Source organism: Thermobia domestica, chromosome 15, assembly GCF_964235325.1.
Source record: "Thermobia domestica chromosome 15, izTheDome1.hap1.1, whole genome shotgun sequence".
In the NCBI taxonomy this organism is placed as follows: domain Eukaryota; kingdom Metazoa; phylum Arthropoda; class Insecta; order Zygentoma; family Lepismatidae; genus Thermobia; species Thermobia domestica.
The window spans coordinates 190,769,843-190,788,209 of record NC_137468.1 but is presented as its reverse complement, the minus strand read 5'-3'; the positions used below and the strand labels follow the sequence as shown (position 1 = coordinate 190,788,209).

Sequence of the window (18,367 nt, the reverse complement as noted above, 5' to 3'; positions counted from 1 at the left end):
GGGCCACGGTCGCGCACACTTTTATCTCAAACTGGAAGAAATTATTGAGCCATTATGTAGTTTTTTATTCTGTAATAATAATAATAATAATAATAATAATAATAAAAACACAAATATATTTACACTTGACAATTACAACTATGCTCATTCACTTTTAACATGTAAAACAGTATTTCTGGAAAGATTCTTCTTGAGATAGTTTCACTTCTCAATACTTGCTTCAAGATATACAATTTTTTCCTTGAATAATCCAATTCTGTATATAAAACACCGAAGCAAAGTGAGTTCATTTATATGTTTAGACTACTGTCAATTACCCGCTTTGCTGCGTTAAAATAAGGAAAGTAGTAATATGTTCCGTTGGTCTGCAACTTTTTACAATTACTCAAGTGCTTTCTGATATCGGACATTTTAATATATCTCCCCCTACCCCAAGTTGCGGAGCTGATTTTGCATTTAAACGGTATCGGAAGTGTAACTGTTCATCTAAGCGACCCCGACAACTATGGATTCCACAGTAATATCGGTCATATATATATATATATATATATATATATATATATATATATATATATATATATATATATAGGGTGGTAGGAAACTCCACCGACAAACTTTGGGAGACGATTCCTTATACGAAATGAAAGAAAAAAGTTCTAATAAACATGGGCCGAAAAATGATGCCTCCTTTCAAAGTTATGATCCATTGAAAATTCGAAAAATCATTTTTCAAAACTCCCTAATTTAGAAACTTCCTTTTTACAGTTCCTTTCACCGATAACGGAGGATGGATCTAAATATCGACGTTTCAGTATTCACCGGTACCAGTGAAACGAACGCACCACTAGTACTTAAAGGAGAATTCCTATACTTCAACTTCCTTTTTCCAGTTCCTTTCACCGATAACGGAGGATGGTAAAACATGGATATTTAGATAGAGCGTATACGAGTTCCTGTGTAATTCCTTAAACCGCTTGTGATAGGTCCTATAGTTTCTAACTTAGGGAGTTTTGAAAAATGATTTTTCGAATTTTCAATGGATCATAACTTTGAAAGGAGGCATTTTTCGGCCCATGTTTATTAAAACTTTTTTCTTTCATTTCGTATAAGGAATCGCCTCCCAAAGTTTGTCGGTGGAGTTACCTACTACCCTGTATACAGGGTGGTCGTGCATGAATGTCGGAAAATTCGTGAGATGAATCTACAGGTAAAAACAAGCAAAAAATGTCATATGAACATTGGGTGAATGCGGCTTCGTTTGGACGCTAGAGGCGTCTGAAATGTCACCTTCCGAGGCGGCGATTTGCAATATCTCAAGAACGGAGAGAAATACGAATGACGGGTCAAAACATGTCAAAGGAAACCCCATCCGAAGAATCCAATTATGCATAAGTTGTGGCGAAACAGTGGCGGCGCTAGAGGGGGGCACAAAGAAAGTGAATGAAACATGGAGAAAAGTGAACAATTTACACTGAAAAATTGTAGGAGGGGATGTTACTTGGAATATGCAACAACAAATGTTAATGAACAAAGGCAACAACGGCTAGTCTAGGGACTTTATGGGAGGCGGATTGTAGGAATACAGTATCTTTGTAATGGTGAGAAATAGGAATGTCGGGTCAAAAGATGTTAAAGGAAATGTCATCCGAAGAATCCAATTATGTATAAGTGATGGCGAAACAGTGGCGGTGCCAGGGGAAGCACAAAGAAAGCGAATGAAACATGGAGAAAAGTTGAAATTGGTGAAAACACAACTATTTGAAAGCAATCAGGAAACAAGGAATACAACTCTAGGTGTACTGTATGATACATGTCCGACGACACAGGGCACATAGCTACAGTAGGTGGAACAAGGGGGCGTGCAGAGCGTCGCGTAGTAGAGTTAGTTATAGGAGTAGTGAAAGCGTGGGTAACGAGAGCGTTCGCATCGAAGGTGCAGAGGACAGCGCACAGTTCATTCGTACTGAATGGGGCAATTACAGTAACGGCACAAGCGTTTTAGTGCTACACTCTACAGGCAGGGCAGTAATCCATGTGTATGTGAATGTGGTTTACTTTGTGTCGTGTGAAACAGTGTTGATGTTGACAAGCGCTATGTGTAATGCACCACAATGAATAGGGTAGTATACACTAACGCCGAAATGGCAGATATGCATTTGATGTACGGCTTAGCGGAAGGTAATGCAGAAGAAGCACGTAGGTTATATGCGGAACGCTACCCAGATCGACAAATTCCAGCACCGGGGATGTTTATTCGTATTCATCAGCGATTGCGGGACACTGGGTCATTCCTTCCCAACACAGACATTCCGAGACGACGACGCGTTCGAACACCCCCCCTGGAAGAGAGGGTACTCCGACATGTGACCCGGAGCCCGAGTATTAGTACCCGACGAATAGCAAGGCAGGAAGACGTTTCGCATCAAGTCGTGCTAAGCATCTTGCATAGTAATAATCTCAGACCATACCACGTACAACGAACGCATGCGTTATACGATGGTGACTATGAAACCCGACGACGTTTCTTTCGTTGGTTATACCGCCGCTGCCCTGTATCACCAGCCTTTCTAACACAGGTATTGTTCTCGATGAGGCATTATTCACACGGGATGGCATCACAAATTTCCCCAATGACCATCAATGGGCACTCAACAACCCGCATGCAATTGTAGAGACGAAGCATCAACAGCGTTTTCAATTGCATGTGTGGGCTGGTATTATTGGCGACAACGTTGTGGGACCACATTTTTTACCACAGCGATTGAACGCAATATCGTATCTCCAGTTTCTGACTCAGAACCTACCTATTCTGCTTGAAGATGTGCCACTGAGGACACGACAGTGTATGTGGTTTATGCATGATGGCGCCCCTGCCCACTCATGTCACACTATTCGTGCATATCTGAACAAAACATTTCCACGCAGGTGGATAGGTCGTGGTGGCAGACAAGCATGGCCCCTACGTTCACCCGACCTGAATCCCCTAGATTTTTTCCTGTGGGGTTACGTGAAGAGTCTCGTGTACACACGGCCCCTGTATGATGTTGAAAATCTTCGCCAGCGTGTATGTGCTGCATTTGCCACATTACGGCAAACACCAGCGATATTGGCACCAGTCAGACAATCCTTACGCCATCGTATAACTGTCTGTCTCGAAGAACAAGGAGAACATATTGAACAGCTGCTATAAAATGCCATTATGTTGACCATGGTAAGTATAATACCTCTTGTTTTTACAGTACACTGGGTCTCATCTTCCATACGTGTTTTTTACGATCTGCACGTTTCATCACTATGAGTGTTTAACAGTTTCTTTGCAGCTCCCATGCGCCGCCACTGTTCCGCAGTACGTGTGCATAATTGGATTCTTCGGATGGGATTTCCTTTGATATCTTTTCACCCGACATTTCTATTTCTCTCCGTTAAAATGATACTGTATTTCAACATTCCACCTCTCATAGTGTCCCTACAGCGTAGCCATTGTTGCCTTTGTTCATTAACATTTGTTGCTGCATGTTCCATATAACATCCGCTCCTACAGTTTGTCAGTGTAAATTGTTCACCTTTCTCCGCATTTCATTCACTTTCTTTACGCTTCCCCTGGCGCCGCCACTGTTTCGCCATCACTTATACATAATTGGATTCTTCGGATGGCATTTCCTTTAACATCTTTTGACCCGACATTCCTATTTCTCACCATTACAAAGATACTGTATTCCTACAATCCGCCTCCCATAAAGTCCCTACAGACTAGCCGTTGTTGCCTTTGTTCATTAACATTTGTTGTTGCATATTCCAAGTAACATCCCCTCCTACAATTTTTCAGTGTAAATTGTTCACTTTTCTCCATGTTTCATTCACTTTCTTTGTGCCCCCCTCTAGCGCCGCCACTGTTTCGCCACCACTTATGCATAATTGGATTCTTCGGATGGGGTTTCCTTTGATATGTTTTGACCCGACATTCGTATTTCTCTCCGTTCTTGAGATATTGCAAATCGCCGCCTCGGAAGGTGACATTTCAGACGCCTCTAGCGTCCAAACGAAGCCGCATTCACCCAATGTTCATATGACATTTTTTGCTTGTTTTTACCTGTAGATTCATCTCACGAATTTTCCGACATTCATGCACGACCACCCTGTATATACTGTACATATACTGTATATATATATATATATATATATATATATATATATATATATATATATATATATATATATATATATATATATATATATATATATATATATATATATATATATAGATAGATAGATAGATAGATAGATAGATAGATAGATAGATAGATATAGATATAGATATTCAGGGTGTTTCAAAACAACACCGACAACCTTTGCGAGGTGATTCTTGACACCAAGATATGACAAAAAGTATAGAACAACCTGGGTACACAAATGCTTCCTTTCGGAATTATAGACTGCCAAAAACATGAAAAGAAATGAACTTTAAAGGTCCATAGGTTCAAAACTATGGGAGCTACCGTAGTCGGTTTAAGACTTCTCTTAAGAACTAGTATGTGCTCTATCCAAATATCCATGTTTCAGAATCCTGCGGTACTTCCACAACAATTTTTATAAACTAGTTGGTAAGTACTTCAAATCATATGCCCGTAGACAAACTCTCTCTGTAAAAATTGTTGTGGAAGTACCTTACGATTCTAAAACATTGTTTTTTTTTTATGTTTCAGACAAAAACGGTAAAAGAGGGCGAAAAAATGAAATCTTTGAGTTTTACGTCCCACGGTTATGCCGACTAGGCTAAAGAAGACGGTGATGATGAGAAATGAATGTAATGGTGAAATGAATAAAGTGGGAGGAAACGGGAGAACCTCGAGAAAACCCATGTACATTGTGTTTGTTCACCACAAAGCCCACTTGGCGCGAGCTAGGTGTGAACCAGGGATCCCACGCACCAGAGGTGAATGCTCTACCACTGAGCCTGTATAGAAGAAAGCGGGAAATGATTTTCTGACACACCGGTAGATTTAGTGTTCCAAGAAATGATTCCATATCCTCTCTTAACATCCTATTCAAATCAGGTAAAAATCAGCCATTTCTTATTTCAACGTTAATCACCACACAACGGAAACGGTAATAGATAGCGAGAAGCGCTTTCCTGAAATGCATGCAGCGTTCCAACAATATGTTACATCTTTATTCTTATTCCTCTGCTAAAATACAGAGTTCTAGAAATTTATTATCATTTTCTCTTTGAATATTGATCTCCACACAACAGAAGTGAAACCGGTAATATAGAACAAGAAATGGCCTTTCGATATTACCCAAAAGAAGAGTTTACCTCCTTCATCCTTATCTTTCTATTAAAGTACCGATATAAACCATTTCAGGTTTTGGGATCAATCGCTACTACGAAAAAAAGTGATAATCAAAAGCGGGTTTTTGCACCAATTTAGTGTTACAAGAATAGGTTCCCACTCCGCCCTTTTTTGTAGTTTTTGAAGTATTTTAAATTTATTTTTAATATATTTAATTAATATTTTATTAGTATTTATTTATTTACTTTTTTTTATAGGGAAAGATCGATGAATTACAAGATAAATTTCTGAAACTATGAACTACAAAAATACCATTTGCATAAAAGGATTTATTCTAATACATCTCCTAAAATAATATAGATCTACATTTTAATTTACAATGTAATTTTTAGTTTTGTGACTATTTCTTTAGTATACGTCCCCCACTATTATTTTATAATGTAGATTATTGGCAAAAATGCTTTTTTGCAACTGGTATTTTGGTTAGTTAATACTTTCAGGCAGGGTTGGCAAAAACCATAGTTTTTATTGAAAAAACCAAAAAACGCAATTTTTTTTGTTTAAACCAGGTTTTGTTGGTATAAATACTTTGCTCTATGTATTTATATCACATATGGACAGAAATAAGTTTGTTTCACCTTGGTGCTATTATGCAACAACCGAGTTATGCTGGAAAAAGTCACATAAGCTTAAAACTGAGTCCAAACCGTTTCCAAAACAAATTGTCCTGCATTTGAACTGGAAACCAGGACTAATTGGCCACAAATGCGATATGTCTGCCGACTCACTTACAAAGGACTCCTGATAAAATACGTTGTACGGATCTTTATATACTTTTAATATAATTGTCTAATTGTCAAGAGTCATTTGAGGACAGAAAGATAAACAGTTGCACAAGTAAAACCATTATACATAATTACAGATGGACAATTTCAAAATACTTCAAAGTACAGAAGAACTAATTAATTCAAAGCTAGTTCACTACGACTTTTGTTAGTCCAAGTTAAAGAAATACATCGACTTAATTTGCATATCAGTAAGAAAAGTGAATAAAGATAATAATTATTCGAATCCACTTTCGCTCAGACACATTTATACATAAATAGATACCAAAGATACTTCTGATTTCAGAAAATGCCTCTTGTAGGGTTTGTATTCCCCCCTTTCAAATATGGTATATCGATGAATTTTATCAATAGTAAACATTATTGAAAGGAAACAATATTTAGAATTTTTCTTTGATTGCAATTGCATAACAATAATAATGAACTTAAAAAAAATCACAAAAGAAACATTCATAAACTTATATAAAAAAAAAAAGTTGCTTTTGTAGTATTATCTCTTTGAGTAATGAATGGGGAGTTTAGATCTGAATATAATACTAATAATATGCGGAAGTGACACGTGATAACCTACAAATGTGTGGTCATCAAGATTTTACGAACACTCACACTTTTACGAACATTTTTCGTTTTTTGGTTTAAAGGTTTTTCTTTTTTTTTTCAAATCAGCTGGTTTAAAACAGCCAACCCTGTTTTGAGATAATTTATTTTGTTGTAGCTCATCAAACTTGGCCTCTGGTTGGTGGTATTGGTAGTAGTACTCATCCAAATCTATCATTAACTAACCTACTACTACTATTGCTATTGCTACTGCTACGGTATTACAGAACTTCAACCGAATTTGAGGGATGTAATATTGGGCTTAACCCTATAATAATGGAATAATGGGCTTTTGTTTATTTCTATATAGTAGTGCCATTAATGTAAATGTGACGTATAAATTGCAAATTGTATTACTTAATAGTTGTTAATTAATAATAGCTTTAATTCTTTTATTGGGTTAACTGCTGTATCGCCGGACAAGTTTTAGGAAATTTACTGGGTCAACTGGAGAATTTATTTAAGTTTGTGAGGAAGAATGAGTGAAAGTCAGGCAAGAGAAATAGTAATAGTTAAGAAAGTGGTTGTTTTTGATGTAAGCAGCACTGTATGTGGAGGCGAATGGACTATTTCGCGGAGAGGTACATTTGTTTTATTATATGGATCCATAGACTGTAGAACAGGGTTGGCAAAAACCATGATTTTTATTGAAAAACCCACAAAACACGGTTTTTTGGTTTAAACTTTTTTTTAAAAAAAATTACAAGAAATAAGTTTGTTTCGCCTTGCTGTTGTTATGCAACGACAGGATTGTGATGGAAGGGGTCTTATAAGCTTAAAGCGGAATCCAAACAGTTTCCCGGCTTACATCCGAGAGAAATTGTCCTCCATTTGGACTCGAAACTAGGACTAATTGGCCACAAATGCAATGAGTCTGCCGACTCACTCACGAAGAACTCCTGATAAAAATACGTTGTACTGATCTTTACATACTTGTTAATATAATTGTCAAGAGTCATTTCAGGGCAAAAAGATAAATAGTTGCACAAGTGAAACCATTATACAGAATTACATATAAATCGGGAAACCCCGCGTTAGCCATTGGGAAAATCCTATTATTACTTTAAGTGCAAAGCAAATCCTGTTTTTCCTTTGCATGTAAAATCTAAGGTCAACGTATCATAATCAGTACGCTAAAACTGAGGCATTAAATTCCAAATTTAGTATGTAGATATCATTCAATAAAATTAAAACGAAGTCCAAGCCAAGCTAATGTTGCAAGCTACGTAGGCAGTCGATAAATTTTGCCAGTGTCTATCAATATATTTAGGCAACCTTGTTTCTTTATAAAGCAACAAGCATTCAGACAAACAAAAACATACAATTTGGCTTCGTTTCGTATGTTTAGGCTTAACATCTTTATGTAATACCGAGGTTATAAAGAAGACTTCCGCTTTAAAGTGACATCCAAACAGCTACTTGGTTTACACATGAAAGAAGGGTTGTGGTTCGACCGAGAATTGAACATGGGACACCTTGATTAAAAGGTGAAAAGGAGATAAAACTAATGCAGATGGTTTGATATGTGGAAACGTCACCATGAAGTTCACAGGATTTAAAGCATTTCTTTCTTTCTTTTTGGTTCAAACCAGCTAATCCTGCCGTAAAATGCACAGAAAACTTCGGGCAAGTCTTTAATTTTCACATTTCATGTCGAGAACAGAAACCAACGAACCCCTGCGGGGCTTCTAACCCGTTCCTTCTCCTCCTCCTCCTACTACTACTAGTAGTAGTACTACTACTACTACAACATTTTGGTACTTTTTTCGATTTTCAAATTGGTCCGGCGATACAGCACTAATGCCCTTTTATTAACTGTCATTTAGTAATAGAGTATTTTTTTTTACTAATATATATATATATATATATATATATATATATATATATATATATATATATATATATATATATATATATATTTAATTTATACTATTCTTGACGAAGTCTATTGCAACTATGTTATCTAATGACTAATAAAGTACTCTACTTTCTGGTTTTTAAAGGTTAAAAGAAAATCTGTCTATTAACCCACCTTCACCTGTGTGCGGACCAGCATTCTAGAACCTTTCCTGCATGATACTATTATCAATTTATACAACGAACGGTACGATGAAGGTAAAGCTTTCAATTTCAACTGTGCCAATTCTGGCTATGTTGTTGATTTCCCGTACCTTCCTCGAAAGGAGGGACAAGTTGTTGCGGCCGAGATCTTTCAATTGTTAGATGCGGAAGCTTTACCAGAATGAGTTATTTCACGGAATTCGATGTCGTCTGTCTTGTTAGCCATTCTAAGTAGCCTATGATATTCACTCGTCAAGCCCAAACGATGGAATGAGAAATTGACAACACAGCTGAGAACATTCACTTCTTTTACGTAAGCAAAGGGAGGATTTCCTGTCAGAGGGTGGAAGGGATGGGGTCGAAGTATTTCGCATATTTTCCGAGGGTAGAGATGAGATAGACTCTAATAGAATATTGGCTTTTTAGGGCACCAAGAAGAAAAATGAAATGAAATCTTTAAGTTTAACGTCCCACGGTTATGCCGGTTAGGCTAAAGGAGACGGTGATAATGAGAAATGAGTGAAATGGTGGAATGAAGATAGTGGGAGGAAACGGGAGAACCCCGAGAAAACCCACGAGCACGGTGTTTGTCCACCACAAAGTCCACACGGCACGAGCTGGGATCGAACCAGGGACCCCAAGCACCGGAGGTGAACGCTCTACCACTGAGCCACCGCGCCCCCTGGCACCAAGAAGAATTCTGCAACTAAATGCTGCACATGTAGCAAAATGTGGTGGTTTGGATACTCCAATCTAAACGGAAATTTCACTCGCAATGTTGTCACGGACTGCAAGATATTTCCCTACATCCTGATTTTCACAATATTAATCTCACATTCATTAAATTGCATGACGTTCATTGTTGTATATCCACATCTACCTGTATGATATGGTACACAAAATCGAGACTGCATTGAATTGGGTGACTACTTCCGTGCTCGGAAATTAATTCGAACTTTACCTTACCGTATCCTATCCATTTACTCTTCCTACTTCATGCCATTGACATTTGTCAAAAATCCCAGCGCATTGCACAATTACGCACGTAGTGTAGCGGATGTTATTTGTTTACTTCTTACGAAGTCATAGTTGCCAACATCATGCTACTAAATCCGCTAAAATTGCTGCTGATAATGCGATGTCAATTCTTAAATAAGGATTTGCGTCAACGCAATGCAAAATTTGGATTTAGTTTGCGAATTAACACAGCAGCTATTAGGACTTTGTGCGTATTTTGCGTAGTGGTATTGTACGCTGCTTTTTGTAAAGACTGATACGAAACGAGGCCCACGTTGCTGCTCAATAAACTCGATACGAAAGGCAGGACGGTGATTGAAAAAAAAATCGAGATTTCAACGAATTTGCACGCTTCACGGCTCCATATCGGTTTATGTACGATACGTCAACCTGTTCGTCCTTATGTATATAGCGTACACCGCTTAGATGTCATACTGTTCAATGTGCCTAAACCAGTGTTTGACTTTATTTCCAACCTCAAAAGTAAGGGTAGTTTACTGAAGGGTGAAAATTGAAAGTTGTCATTGTTTTGATAACTGCTGTAACGATTTTTTTAAAAAATAAAACAATATTTTATTAACAACATTATAATATGGTATATGTCACTTTTCTGAGGAAAAATCCACCGAGGTAGCTTATTCTTGAAGATTAGTGTTTTCAGATGATTTTCTCAAAAACTGCAGTTGATTTTGTTCGTATTTCATAAATAAATCTTTCAGTAACAACTATGATATGTATTGAGTTGAGTTTCAGTTTAATGTAACTTTCAGCAGCGAGGCTATATGAAATGGGACCTTCTGATTAACGTGGAATCCGAGCCACACGAGCTCCCGCTGGGAATCGATCCCGGGTCTCGCACGCCAAAGGCGCGTACGCTTACTGTCAGGGTTAGTTTTCTTTGCACAAAGTTCTACGAAAACTTTTACTTAAAATGTTGTTCATATTTCATAAATAAGTATATTTCAATAACACGATTGCAAAGCAAAATGGCGTAAGTGATTTATCGTTAAAATGCACATGGGGTAGTTTATGCTTGGCGGTGACTTTTCTTCCGACGAAGTTTTCCGAATCACCTATTATAATTTTCTTCATATTTCGTAAATAAATGTTTCCATAATAACTACAGCATGGCACACTTTAATATAATATATGAAAGCGTAGAAGTTTAATGTAGCTTACCCGTACCTTTCATTTATTACTGCAGCTTATTTTAAATTAAGTTTTGATTGTAAAAAAAAAATCACTTCAATACATTTAGATTCAAATTTGCGGACATCCGACTAAGGAAATACATTTCTGAATTTCGATATTTTCTATATTTTAAATTGGCTGTGACTTTAGGAGAAATAGCTTCCGAGTACTGCAGCAATATTAGGTCAGTACTTCCTTTCTTCACTTCTATTGCTACTCAACGCGAACTTATCTTTTTTTTTAAAAAAAAAAAAAAAAAAAAGAGAGAGAGAGAGAGAGAGAGAGGCTGTTGTATTCGGTTGTTTTCAGGATATTTTACATATAGACAGACTGATTTCTGATTAGCAAAATCGGATTCTGTGAATTAACGCTCCGCTCTTGCAGCTACTTTGATAATGACGCTGAAATGATGTCTCCGTTTATCTGTAGCGTGTTCCAAAATAAAGCATAATCAGCAGCCGCATTCTCATTCAGAATGCGGATGCGCGCTGATATCGTATTGAAAAGAAAGGAAAAAAAAACAAGGGCTTTGAACCATCGTTTGGATGAGTGGAAGTTGTCATTTCGGCTTTTTCGTTTATTGAATTCAAATAAATGATTCATACAACGAATTTCAAGTGACTGAACGGTTATCTTCAATATGTTAAATACAGTGAATCATAACACTGGTATACAAATTTTGATCAAGGTTGTGCTTATGTTGGTCTTTCGTCGGTTTCTTAATGATTTGCACCCGCTGAACCCGAGTATGGCAGTTATTTTCCCGTAATGTCAAAATTTGTGATAATATAAGCATATCAGATTTTATTAAAACAGTAACATATTATACAATTGTATATTACGAGAACATTGAACTACAAGCATAACACAAACATTATAGTAGTGCTTCTGTTGATTTTTCATTGGTTTCTTAATGATTTGCACCCGCTGAACACGAGTATGACAGTTACTTTCCCGTAATGTAAAAATTTGTAGTGCTATAAGCATATTAGATTTTACTCAAACAGTAATATATTATACAATTGTGTCTTATAGGAACATGGAATTACAAACATAACACATTTTGGACATCAACTTTCTGGGTAACAAAAATCTACATAACAATACATAAATACTAAAATATATGAATATTACATTTCTTATAAAAATTATATACAAAAGTACTGAGATTGGAGGAAAGTGTTCATCAAGTACTGGAATTCCGTAGTCAAAAGTGAAAGTTAGTGGTTCTTTTTCTTTTGTGGGAAAAGTTTACTTCGTCATGGACTAACCCCCAAATATAATCACCCATCATTGCACAGTCCCACCTTTCTTGGTATCTGCTTTCCATTACCTCAATGCCCTTATGGAAACGTCCCCCTGCTCTTCGCTAACATCTCCTTAATTCTCCCTAAAGAAATCCAAGTACGAATGTAGCATATGTAATTTTAAAGATGGTCAAGTGCTAATATAGAGCATTGGACTAAGGAAAAAGTTGGTCAAGTGCTAATATAGAGCATTGGACTAAGGAAGAAGTTGGTCAAGTGCTAATATAGAGCATTGGACTAAGGAAGAAGTTGGTCAAGTGCTAAGAGCATTGGACTAAGGAAGAAGTTGGTCAAGTGCTAATATAGAGCATTGGACTAAGGAAGAAGTTGGTCAAGTGCTAATATAGACCATTGGACTAAGGAAGAAGTTGGTCAAGTGCTAATATAGAGCATTGGACTAAGGAAGAAGTTGGTCAAGTGGTAATATAGAGCATTGGACTAAGGAAGAAGTTGGTCAAGTGCTAATATAGAGCATTGGACTAAGGAAGAAGTTGGTCAAGTGCTAATATAGAGCATTGGACTAAGGAAGAAGTTGGTCAAGTGCTAATATAGAGCATTGGACTAAGGAAGAAGTTGGTCAAGTGCTAATATAGAGCATTGGACTAAGGAAGAAGTTGGTCAAGTGCTAATATAGAGCATTGGACTAAGGAAGAAGTTGGTCAAGTGCTAATATAGAGCATTGGACTAAGGAAGAAGTTGGTCAAGTGCTAATATAGAGCATTGGACTAAGGAAAAAGTTGGTCAAGTGCTAATATAGAGCATTGGACTAAGGAAAAAGTTGGTCAAGTGCTAATATAGAGCATTGGACTAAGGAAGAAGTTGGTCAAGTGCTAATATAGAGCATTGGACTAAGGGAGAAGTTGGTCAAGTGCTAATATAGAGCATTGGACTATAGGATTCAGAGACTTGGACATTACGGTAGTTAGAGAAGAAATATTTAGAGAGCTTCGAAGTGTGGTGTTGGAGGAAGATGAATATAAAATGAACTGAGAAGGTAACAAAGAAGGATGTTTTAACCCATTACCCGCCAAAACTCTTGTATCGTTGTTAATGTCATAAAATGTGTTTATTCATAACTGTGTGAGATATAAAGACGCAAAATTAGTGATAAAATAGAAATAGCCGATATAGTTCAGGAAATACAAACCGTCCCATTTTTGGGACAATGGCAGAATACGTAAGCATTTTATATTTGTATTTCACAAAAGTCCTTGAAATTGGGAAATTTATGAAATTGTTCCAATTGAATACACATTTGCACACTTATTTGTTTTACATACACGTAATTCTAAATTACTTTATTGTTATCCTAAAGGAGTTTGTGCACTTATCTTTATGCATTTGTTAGTTCATCTCCGTTATGATTCCGTTTCACAATGAGAATTTCATTTTCTTTATCAAATCTATGGTCCATGAAACCACGATATATTTCTTTCTTCATCTGATTGCTGTTCATCAAATGGCAGGGGTCGATCTCATCACTATCTTACTTTTCTAATAAATTCATAATTTCACCCACTGTGAGGGCAGGCTTATACAATGTCATAGTGTACAACGAAATACAACATTCGTTACTTACTACCAGCATCTAATAATACCTTCAGAATTACCAATATTGGATAAGACTAAACTATAACTCACATAGGAAACAATACTAACGTAACCAGCCAATGTCCTGCATAGCAGACGATCATATTACTTTGAGATACATGTTGTCATAGGACAAACGTTATTTTATTGAATATGCGGTACAAATATTACGCTAAAACGGAAAAAAGTTTGCACAGCTGGAAAATGCAATTTCGACATAACGTGGCGCCATATCTTGGGCATCGTATTATTAAAAGTTTGCAAGTAACTTCTGTATCATGCAGAAGAGACTGTAAACAAATGAAAGGAAATGAAATATTTGAAGAATATCTTTCGAAACACTTTCAAAAAATAGTAAAAAGAACCGTCCCAAAAAAGGGAAAATGGCTGATAATGGGTTAAAACGGATAGGAAAGAAGAGGGCGCTTCTAGCGAGCACCCTTCGTAAGAAGGCTAATTGGATTGAACACATGTTGCGGAGAAATTGTCTTCTTCATCCCGCCATAGAAGGCAAGATGAAAGGGAAGCGAGGAATAGGAAGAAGAAGAACACAGCTCATCGATGATTTGAAAGATAGAAGAAAATATTGGGATTAAAAGAGAAAGCTGAAGATAGAGAAACATGGAAGAAACATTTCCAGGCCTAAATCTAAAACTTAAAAAAAAAAAAAAAAAAAAAAGTCCCAAAACCTGCCAAAAGTCAGAATACTTAATAATAATAATAATAATAATAATAATAATAATAATAATAATAATAATAATAATAATAATAATAATAATAATAATAATAATAATAAAATCATGTATTCTTCAGTAAAAATAAATCTTTGTTCTTGAGCGCAAGATACTATTGATGCATCTCTTAAAAATTATTTTAAAAATGAAAGGAAGTGAGAGGTATATAATTCCAGTTGCAAAGAGCGTTGCCATTTTATCCAGTAACATTGAGTATATGGCAGGGAACTTCTATTTCTTAATATAGACATTTGAATTTATACCTGCATCACTGCTATTTTGCCGTATTGTCCACTTCCAGTTGCAACCAATTTAGCAAACATATTTGCCGATGTCAAACGTTTGAGTATATGTTTGAGGTTGGTGTTCTGTAATCTTATTGGCCGAGCATATATGACTTCAGAAATTTTGTGTCAGTCGAGGGAAATTTTCTTAAGGAAACCTAACAAACGCTGCCATTGAGAAGCCAGATGCAGTTTGCTGTGAGGACAGTCGCAGTGTGTTTGTTTCTTGTTCAGGGAGAGTAAAAATGTTTGACTATCGACCGTGAGACATCATTACGAAAAGAGATTCGCTGGCACATCCCTGTCCCAAATAGCTGATTGAAATATCCCTACATTTAATTTCGAAAAGTGACAATCTACATGAAGCGTCCGACATTTTGCTTTGGAAAATTGGCAGCCCTAGGTTTGAGGTCCTTACTCCATATAATCATGGGCGCCCGTTGGGGGGCATGGTGTAGCCCGGGCCCTCTCTTGACTCACGAAAATGCATACGTAATATAGGAAACCATGTATATTAAATATCATAAATGTCAGACGTAATATAGTAACCAGGGAGATGCCCCCCCCCTTTGAAAATTTTCTTTGGACGCCCCTGCATATAATTTAAGGTGTTAGTATAGGTAAACGTTTATTTTTACATAATAATTTCCTCAAGGAGGAGTTAAAACCCTGAAATCCCCCTTACGTTCTAAACTGCTCATATATTTATCTACTAATAGGTTTATGCATTCATGCAGGAAGTTCCTTTGTGATCTACTAACTGCGTATTTCTCCTGAAACTGATTATCACAGGATTTCCTAAATAAGAACGTAATACATTTTAATCAGCTTTAACACATGAATTAAAAAAGAATAACGAATTTTATTTTGTTATGTGCTTATGTAAGGAGATGATTGGTTAATTTAAAAGAAAAGTCCTCTATACTATGATGGAAATTGTATTTTTTTTTAAAAAAAAAAAAGACACTAAGATCGGTCCCAAACAACGGCGTCTTTTTGGTGGATCATAGCCCTAACTAAAGTGGAACGGTCTGCCAATAAGGATTCGGCTCTTGGAAAGGAAATCTTTCAGTTTAACGTCCCACGATTATGACTTTTAGGATAAGAGAGACTATGATTAAAGCAAGTGAGTGATGACGGAAGAATTAATGGAATGATGAAGTAGGAGAAAACGGAAGTAGCCCGAGAAAACCCACGGACACGATGTTGTTTACCAAAAACTTACCTGGCGGGTATTGAACCAGAAACCCCACGCACCAGAGATAAGCGCTCTCTGAGCCACTGTGCACCCAATTCGGTTCTTGGGTCTAGCCTAGAACTTGGGCGATTGGAACGAACATCTTCTAGGCTAGGATGAAGAGACAAAGCATAGGATTTTATTCAGGAATATGCACCCTATACTTTTGTCAAGTAAAGAAATTTAAAAAGTATTTACGTTCTCAGAACTTTAGAGGTCCCTCCTTGTGTGTGTGTGTGTGTGTGTGTGTGTGTGTAAATAGATAATGCTATTTTTCGCATTTTAATAGTAATCTGAAGAGCTATGAATAATACAAGTTACCTTCCAATTGCTCAACTGCTTCTAGGCTAGACCAAAGAACCAAATCATAGGATTTATGGGATATTATGCCCCTCTGCTCCTGCCAAATAGGGATATAAAGAAATTTTAAAATATTTTTGTTCCCAGGACGTTAAAGAGATTAAATTTTGCAAGTTTTATCCCATTTGGACTATTTTTGACGGACATATCTTCGACCACCCTTGTGTGTGTAAATATAATTTTTTCGCGTTTTAATTTTAGGCCCAAGAGCTATGAATCCTGCAAGCTTTGTTCCAATCGCCCAAATCCTTCTAGGCTAAACCCACGAGCCGAATCCTTACCACACTGAATTTGTTGTTTATAGAGTAAACCATAAAACAGGAGGTATAATGCCCTCAGATTAGAACTGGATTATTTAGTCTGTCAGATTTGAGAAACAGAAAAGTAGATTACCGACATCTCTCTTCACCTCACTAAGGATTTGAGTTGTAATAATAGTGCTATGTTCTTTAAACGAATCTACAGTCTCATCTTGGGTAAGACAAATGCAGAAATTGTTATATGAAGATAGGATTTTAGGATTTCCCTTTTTAGGATCCCTTTTTAGGATTTCTACTTTTTGAGGTAAATTTTAGATTTTCACTTAAACAGCTATTCCTTCCTTACTATTTATCGTAGGATCATGGTTCATACAAGGTACACACAATCCGTGCGTAAAGTTTCAATCTGATATCTTGAAAACTAAAGGCGTATTTTTTTAAAAAATTTGCCTTTAAAAAATACGCACCTCCGCCCCCACTTGGCGCCGTCAAGTTGAACATCCGGTTCCAAATGCATCTGAGGTGTCTTTTAGTCCATCCTTGACTTGACCAATAAAAATCCCGGTTTAAATACCTTTTATAGAACCTAAATAAGCGGTCAAAGACGATACTACGCCATGTATAAAAATATACCATAAATCCTAAAAGGGTTAAAGTTTGGATTTCGGCTGAATTACAACAGCATGACACACAGATTACCTTGTTGAAGGAAGAAATGCCTACCTTGAAACGTTCACATCTGTTCAAGCATCCAAATACAACTCAAGGATTTCAAACCAACGGCCAAACTTCAACAGAACCTAATATTTGTAAAATTCTCATGTTCTACACGGGATATCGCGGACCACATCCAGATCTGTTATATCCTAGATGCTTCAGATGTGGAATTATAGTCAGACCTGTGCTACAAAGACGTTAAGTCTCAACTTTGGGCTTAAACGAACAAATGTTGAGATCTGAGTTCCTGCTACAATGGTCACACAGCAGGATAGAATGCTCCCATTACAATGGAGGTTAAACAAGCGAAGCGAAAAACTTATAATATTATAATCTATTATAATGAAGTTGCCGGCGGGTGTTGCCAAATTATATAAGTCAGTTAAGGATGACATTCATTCAAAAATCTAACCACATTCGAATCTTCAAAGAACCAAAGGACAAAGTCTATCATTTAAAGCAGATAGACGAAACTTCAAGAAAGAGGAAAAGGACGTGAAGGCGTTTGTGAAAGAGGTAAAAGTATTGGACCCAAATTTGTGGAGTTATAGCAGCCAGGGGGATATATTTTTCTTGTTGACTGTACAACTAATTGGAATTGCTTGAAGAAGAGAAACAAAATTATCATCTGCTGCTTGAGAATTTGCTTTGTTACCACATTCACAAGCGTAGCCAGAATTTTTCATATGAATATGAGCAACGGTAATTAAAGCAGAATTTTTCATACGTAAGTGTAGACAGAGGTAATTGAATCATAAATTGGATGGTATAGAACCAGAGTGAACCAACTCCACTTTCAGCTGATTTTGAGATATTGGTATTTTCTGGTTCTTGAGTTGACACACTGTTTGTGTTGGTAAAAGGAACACACTGTAT

At 36.7% G+C, this 18,367-nt stretch overlaps 1 protein-coding gene across 2 annotated transcripts in view; it reads right to left on the bottom strand.

Annotated features, from left to right (window-relative positions):
- The window catches only part of LOC145671419 (glycoprotein-N-acetylgalactosamine 3-beta-galactosyltransferase 1-like), a 31,127-nt gene extending 21,222 nt beyond the window's left edge, over positions 1-9,905 (bottom strand). The window contains exon 1 of one of the 2 annotated variants that reach the window (XM_081740592.1): positions 9,761-9,905. The gene's annotated coding sequence lies outside the window, so the exon portion shown is untranslated. Of the gene's footprint in view, positions 1-9,755 lie in introns of both variants that reach the window. The other variant, XM_081740591.1, reaches the window with a different exon arrangement.
- Between the last annotated feature and the right edge of the window lie 8,462 nt (positions 9,906-18,367).